Raw genomic sequence first — 8,130 nt, 5'->3', positions numbered from 1 at the left:
ATTTACACCTGTTTGACTAGTGTTTGCTGAAAGCTGCAGTGCCCAGTTGTTTAATGAAATTGCCTTTTTTAAATTAAAGCATATATATTTAAAAAGTTTGAAATCTTCAGTAGGCACCAATTGGCTTGGACCTGAGTGCCACACACAGAGTTGGGAAGTTAGAAATTATTGAGAGGCTCACCATCATTCTGATCGTCTCATGGGATTTGTTGACAATGAGTAAAACATAGAGGGTTGACAGCTTTATCCTTTAAACTAAAGGAACTTCTTACACATTGTGAAGATTAAACAAACAATATATCATTTGTTCATTAGTGAGTTTTAGCGGTGGTGGTAGGTTGATTTTGTTCCCTTTAGAGAGAGCCAGGCTTGTTCTTTCCCACTGTTTCCAGGTCTTTATGCTAAGCTAAGCTAACCAGCTGCTGATTGTAGCTTCATATTTAGTGTACAGACATGAGGGTGGTATCAAACTTCTCATCTAACTCATGGCACTTTTCCATAATCATTGCTACTTTCTTGTGAAATACTGGATAGTTTCCGCCCCTCAGCCTTCATCATTCTGAACCCACACTGTATTACAACTATGACAAGGGGTCACAGGTAGACTTCATTTTAAGGGGACAAATCAAAAAGGTTGGTAACCTCTGCTTCAAACATACACATATCATACACACTGCTCATTCAGAGATTTTCAAATCTTCAAACCATTTCAAAAGTCATGACCCCATCCAAACACATACTCACACCTCAAGAGACTACGTGAATGTACATTACAGTACACACACATGGACATGGCTGAGACACAGAGCTAAATGTAGGAATATGTGTGTAGACATCCTGTGCTGTTTCCCTCCAAAATGACATCACAGAGTTTTGTGAAATCAGGTTCTCTCTTAACATGCGACGAGGAACACAAGTCTGCATAGATCGCCTCCCCCACATATTTCTACTTCCTTTTTTTAAGACACTTGCTCTTTGTCTCCTTACCTCTCTTCCTCACCCTTATTCTCATTAGGCAGTATCTCATTTTGAGGAGGAGAGTGTTAAGCCAATCAGAGAGGGGAAGAAAGAGCAGAAGGAGGAGGGAGGACGGAGATGGAGAGAGGAGAGAGACAGAGAGGTTGCAGGAGGAAGAGGGCAGAGATGAAGAGAGAGAGAGACGGAGTAAAAGAGAGGGCGATGGATGGATGGATGGATGGATGGATGGAGAGAGGGAGGGAGGGAGAGAATAAATAGCTCTGGCGCACTCGTCCCCCATTACCCCGGGAGGGCACTGTCGCCATGGCAATGTGGCAGAAAAAGGATAGCACAAGCATGATGAGCTTCTACACACACACACACACACACACACACACACACATTTACAAATGAAAACTGTGATTCACACATACATCTGCCCACATTAACAGTTTCATAGAGACACTTTTGACAAGTTCATACTTTCAAGCGGATATGTGCGCAAAGCACACTGTTTTACACCTTACCATAATTATTTATATACAAGCACACACACACACACACATAGCCTACGTTAACAGTTAGCAGATAGTCAAAGCCACAACACAGATACATAACAAAGGAAGCTGTGGAAGTATAAAAGACAGACAGGAAACACAACACAAGAAGGTGAGGAAAAGGCATCAGAGAAGACAGAGGAAACAGGAAAGAGATTTTGGAGCTCATCAAATGGCCTATCACAGTTTCCCGCTGTGCTGCCCTACACTAAACTTTGTTGCATTAGGATGATTGTTTCCTCAGCACTTTCCTTTTAGTTCCCTTGATTCTTGTATGTATTTATCAAATCTTGATTAAACCTGAATTGACAGAATTTTTTGGGCTCTACCTGGTAGGTGACGCAAGTTGTAAACACAGCATTTACATATTATCACCATATAAAGTTGTTAGGGGTAACATGAGTGAACAGTTGCTTATTTACACTTCCAGCAGATGCGCAGCAACAATAGCATCAGTCTGGAGTCCAAGATTCACTCTCTTTTATCTCTGTGTTTGGTCTCCACCAACTGAGGGAAATATCTTTAGCTGCTAAATGTTCCACTATGTTCACCAGCTAGTCGCTAACTGTGTCTGTCTGTTGTTTGATGCTGGGCAGGTAGTGTACACTGGGTTTTTAGAGCTTTTTCACTGAAATAAGCTGCCCGCTGGTGGAAATAACGCTGATAGGAACAATGAGCTGAAAGATGCTAGAAAAACTGTCAAGAGTCTGCAGCCATGCCAGCAGCTCTGTGAGGTACAGGCACAGTGCTGTTAGCTAAATGCTGACGTCGGCATGTTAAGTTACTTTTGCAGGTTTTTGAGCGGAGCAACGTGAAAAGTCATGGGATCATTAATGTTATTACAATTCATCCTCTGGGGACAGAGTAACACATTTCATGGAAATCCATCCAATGATTGCTGATATATTTTAGTGTGGATCAACTAACAAACCAACATTGCCATTCATGCTTCTAGCAAAGTATTGATTAGTGCAGCTTTAAGTCTGAGTGTGTTTCAGATTTTGATTTGATCTCGTCTATCCAAGGTAAATAACGGCCTCTGCTAGACTCCCATTTTGTCTGTGTAACCCCTGTGACCTGGACCAACAATGTGCTTTGGCTCTTGGCAGGTTCAACCATGTCAGTTTGTCCACAGCTGCATTGGCAAAGTTCAGTTCCCAGGTCATTAACGTTGAAGGATTTGTACTTTGTCAACAAACTAGCCATGCCTGCTACAAACAAGCCTGTTACAGAACTTCAATAATGTAAGATCCAGTGAAATAGGGACCAGTGGAGAAAGTACTGAAGAATTTTGCCCCATGGAGTAAAACAAATCACCTGAAGTCAGTAGACCGAAGATTAAAAGTGGCTTTAACGTTGCTCTTGTGCCTTTGTTGCAGCACACTCATGGCAAATGTGGTGTTTAATTAGCTTAAGAAATCTTGTGTGCATCCAGCCTGAGGGCAAACCAGAGAATGAAAGAGGCTGCTCTGAGCCAGCCAGCCCTCCGTCAACTCTTATGTAAGGCAGAATCTGCATCCTGTTTCTCTCAGCTACATTATTGATGCAGGCTTCTGTTACCACGCTGAGTGTGTTTGTGTGCGTACGTGAACATGTACACCTGTAAGTTGAATAGTCTCTCACCTCTGCTGTCCTATAGAAAGGGTGGTCTCCTGCAGCTGATATCTTGCCACTTTCTCTCCTCCCCTTTCCACCTCTCTGCATGCTCTCTGGTTCTTTCTTCACCTTCTTTCTTTTCCCCACTTGTTTTAATGTAAGTCCCCCTCCTCCTCCTCCTCCTCTTTCTCTCTCAGGCCTACATTTCTCACTAACAGATGTTCTCTGCACCATGTGGGAGGGCATTCCTCTTCTCTGCTATGAAACTGAAGAAAAAGAAGACTTACTTGAAGTAAAGAAAAACCAAACGAGGATGACGGCAACACATCTCTCTAACTCAGCAGTCTCAAAGTAACACCTGTGTGTCCCGCTTTCCCCAGTAGAGAAGGTGTCAAGTTAAAGACCAGAGAGCCTTTTTATAACACACTGCTCCCAGCGTTACACAATATCTGAAAGGTCATAGTGCATACATAAGCGCGCAAAACATTGCATGACTGAGCAGCCAAGACTGGGAGTAGTATAGAAAAAACACTCTCACACACACACACACACACACACACACACACACAACAGCAGCAAGTGTGAGGGAAGCAGGGAAGTATATATCTGACTCCTTAGACCTCATGGGTTCTTTAAAAATTCAAACATGCCAAAAGAGCACCATGGGAGTCCTCCTGCAGGTCAAGAGTGAGGAAGGGATGAGAGGCAGAGGGGAGGGGGGGTGATGGAGAGAGAGAGAGAGGAGCAAGAGATATGAAAGAAAAACAGGAGGGAGATGTTTTTATTTCTTACCCCCCCTTAGCTGAGCTTAAGGGAAATAAAGGAAAATGTTACATTACATTTCCAACCAAGAACAGCGGGCCGAGAGGAAAAAAAGGGGACAGTGGATGGGGACTGGGTTAAATGCGTGTGTGTGTGTGTGTGTGTGTGTGTGTGTGTGTGTGTGTGTGTGTGTGTGTGTGTGTGTGTGTGTCTGAGTGTGTGGGGCCATGTACTGACATGGTGGCTGGGCGCTGGATGCTGCAGTAAGGTGACCCACTTACACAGAACTCCCCCCTCCTGAACACACACACACACACTTACACTTACACATGCCTCTGAACACACTCGCACCTCACCCACTGGAGACCGGAGGATGCTTTGGCCCCATTTCAGACTGTAATGTGTTTTAAGAGTTGTGGGAGATGAGGTGGGAGGTGGTGTGTGTGTGTGTGTGTGGTGGGGGTGAAGAGAGATGTAGCAACAGTACAGAAGAAGATATGGGATTAAGGGATAAAGCAAAGGAAACACAAAAAGGAAAACAGATAGAGGTTGCTGAGCATATGTACTGCAGGTATGATGTATATGGAAAGTACACACCAAGTGGCCTTGTGGATCAAAATAGATGAACAGGGAATATGTGGTGCCTTGTTAAAGTGTGTGTCTGCGAGCCTATTTCCCTCCCAACAAATCTAGTGCAGCCACTGACTCTGTGTACCGCCATGACATTCAGCACAAAGGTCAACTCCTCGCTGGTATGCACGAGATAACGGGCCAGACACATCCCATTGTCCTCCACAGAACAACTGTGAGATAATACAAGATAATGCCACACAAATGAAGAGGCGATGAACCTGAATTCATTATGCATCCTTTTCCTTCATGTATGAATATGTGATTGGCATCCAATGTGGATAGGTGGCATGCATGGAGCAATCAGCTCAGTGGGAATTAACTAATGCACAACTTTAGAGGGCTAATAAAAAAGCAGAAAGTGTGAGAGGAACTTAGTGGGAGATGAATAACATTACCATCTAGTGGAGAAAAGAAATCACAGCAGATTTATCTACATATAGAATTCTATAGTACAGGGGGGATTTCAACTCAAAATATATTAAAGCCTGTCATCAGTCAGTGTCTAAATTGGTATAGAAGTGTAATATTTTTAAATACCTCCTTCCAGTGATGGGGCAACACTCTTCTGAGTACACTGTGACAACAGCAGGGCAGCTAGTGCACATCTAAAAAAAACAAAACAAAGAAAACAATGAGGAAAAGTGTGAAGCATGACAGGTCCACTACACTTTGTGATCTTCTACTCTGATGATCTGATATATGTGCACAGGAACTGTCAAGTAAAACTATAACTTTCTCTTCTGGTGGGTTTCTCTCAACAGGCCTTAGTGCTCTTATGTGACAGCTCTCCTTAAACATGCTGCTCCCATGCTATTCGAACAAAATATCCACACACACAACACTTCCCACACACCTCTACAGTGCTACACCCGCACCCCCTTTGTGTCTAAAGTACAAAGAAATTGAAAAATCATGTCGAAATATTTATATTGGGTGAGCAGGTTCAGTCCAGTGACGTCTTTCGAGGTTATTTTGACACGCAGGCTGTTGTGATGATCGACACTGAATTTCCTGGAACAGAATGATTATAATGTACCTTCAGATTGGGTTTGGAGACTGTGTTACAAATTGAGGGCATGGAGTCAGCATTTACGAGACAGAGGGAGATGCTAGTGGGTTGGATTATGGGAAATCTAGGGTCCAGAGTTTTTAAGATTGTGAGGCCTATGTGAGGGGCTAAGAGTCAGGATCTCTTAATGGAGCTCTGCACTCGCCTAAAACTGAGACAAGACCTGAAGTGACTGAATTCTTTGTTTTATTTCATTCAATACTGACCGTTAGCTCGCAAGGCAAATGCAACACACCGGCTACCCTTCCGTCTCTTACTCTCTTCCCACTGGGCGTTGCATGTCTGCTTGCAACAACGCACGACATGCGAGATGACTGGCAGAGTCAGAGAGAACAAGAAATGAACATTTGAAAATAACCAAACCTGACCACAGTCTGAAGCTTTATGCAACAAAATGGCCATGACAGGTTGCAGAACTCTCGCATGAACAAAGTCTTTTTAAATTCTGACTTAATGGAAGTGTACTAAATTGCTGGAGTACATAATTAAAGGAATGGTTAAATGTTTTGGGAAATACGCTTATTCACTTTCTTGCTGAGAGTTTGATGAGAAGATTCATACCACTTTCGTGTCTGTATGCTTAGCTTAGCATAAAGACTGGAAACAGCTAGCCTGGCTCTGTCTGAATGAACCGAATCCACCTACCTGTAGAGCTCAAATGAGATAAAACGTGTTAATCAGTGAGCTTTAGAGATGCTGGCAGGGGATTTTGTTACATTTGGACAGAGCCGGAAGGAATAACCATCACATATAGGACCTTCACTTGTTTTTATTTTTATATGTCATTTCACACAACCAGAGGTTTTAACCGCTAAAGGTGTGCCCAGAGGTGTGGTGGAAAGTAACAAACATGATGTCAGTTGGTATGACCAGAGACAAACTCCAGTAGAAATGATTTACTATGTGGTGGAACACCTTCAGCATCACTGCACAATTGGAAATGGGCAAGTGTAATGGGTACTACAGTAGATGAGAGATGAGAGGAAAACACTTGGCTGCTAAACTCAATATGTAAATGTAATCAACCATCCAGAGACCATCATATGATTTGTCAGTGGAGCATGAGGTTTGGTGCTGTTGTGGCTCTTCATCAGCGAGAGGGAGAAACGGAAACCACAGGTGAAACTACTGGTTTAGACAGCTGAGTTTAATATGAAGACGATTAAAATAATTATTCATCAGATAGCACAGTGTGGAGAACAACAACAAAAAAAGATTGATTATGAAACAGCACTGGTTCTGATTCATGTGACTGCAAAGTAGAAGTCATGCAGGGCCTCAGCTATACAATAAGTCATGTGAACACATGCGATAAATGCATTCAAATGCATTAAATCATAATGATCTAGTGTACAGTAGAAATGCTTTCTGGGGCCTTAACACATTTTAATTAATGCAAAGACTTAAATCTGGACCTCAGTAGGTGCCATTTCAAGGGAAATGGGGGAGTAACACTGTTGTTATGCCCTAGCAGCAAACCAAGGTGGAGGATGGGTACACACATTAATCACAAAAGTCAACACATCAATATTGAAATGTCGCAACATGCAGATAATCTCTGTTTGTTCTGGTGATGAGGCAGACCACAGGAAGCAGATCCACTCTTTGCCTTGCTATATGACACCACTTCAAGGATTGATTGTATTAATGCCATTTATTATGAAGTCTAACATACTATGATACTGATGTTGTTGGCAAACATAACATGGGGAATAATGGAGCACTTGGGTGAATTTAACAGCTTTACAGAGTGTTCTTTCCAGTTTCAAGATAACTCCCAGTTACACTGTTAGTGCTCTCGCCATTAAAGCCTCCTGCCATAAAGGGGGAAAACAGATCCAAACAAACCGTTAATTTCATAATGTGTTGAGGCAGCTGAAATGCTGCATTTTTAGCAAATTAAAAACACAAATAACTTCAGTCATTTAGCTGACAGATTCTTTTTAACTTTGTTGATTGGTACAGTTGACTGTTGTAAAATGTGTCATAGGATGGGATAATTACAGGTATATAGAACCTAAAGAGTTACTGTATGTGGGTAGAACTTGTGGTATTGTCAATTGGACGCTAGGTGTCGCTTTTGAGCAATAAGCTAATTAAATAAATATGTAAGAATGCTCTATCAAAAGTTCTGCTTGCAATAATTCTAATTGCTATGACTTAATTGAATTAGTAACATGCTATGAAAGCAGCTCAAAAAACATCAGTTACATGTGTTGTCACGGTGAAAAACGGTTACCTTAATCCTACTGTTTACTTTTATACACCAAATATAAGAAATAATCAATACAAAAACAGCTTCAACCCATTAACCCCCGAGTATTAGCAGCAAGTAAAAGATGTAGCAAGTTTTAAAAGAAAACGAACTGATAATTAATGAGGAACATACGCGAGACACAGAGCTGACCTAGGATCTGATTTGTATTCATCTCCTCGCTCTCACTAAATGAAAGGATGGTGTCAATCTGATCCCAGGTCGGTGTGTAACTGAACGCTATCCATTCGGTGACCACGTGTCTCGGTCCGGCCTGCCAGCAGGCCATGTGGAGCAGCAAG

This window comes from Enoplosus armatus, chromosome 2, assembly GCF_043641665.1.
Source record: "Enoplosus armatus isolate fEnoArm2 chromosome 2, fEnoArm2.hap1, whole genome shotgun sequence".
Taxonomy (NCBI): domain Eukaryota; kingdom Metazoa; phylum Chordata; class Actinopteri; order Centrarchiformes; family Enoplosidae; genus Enoplosus; species Enoplosus armatus.
This window is presented reverse-complemented; position numbering follows the sequence as displayed.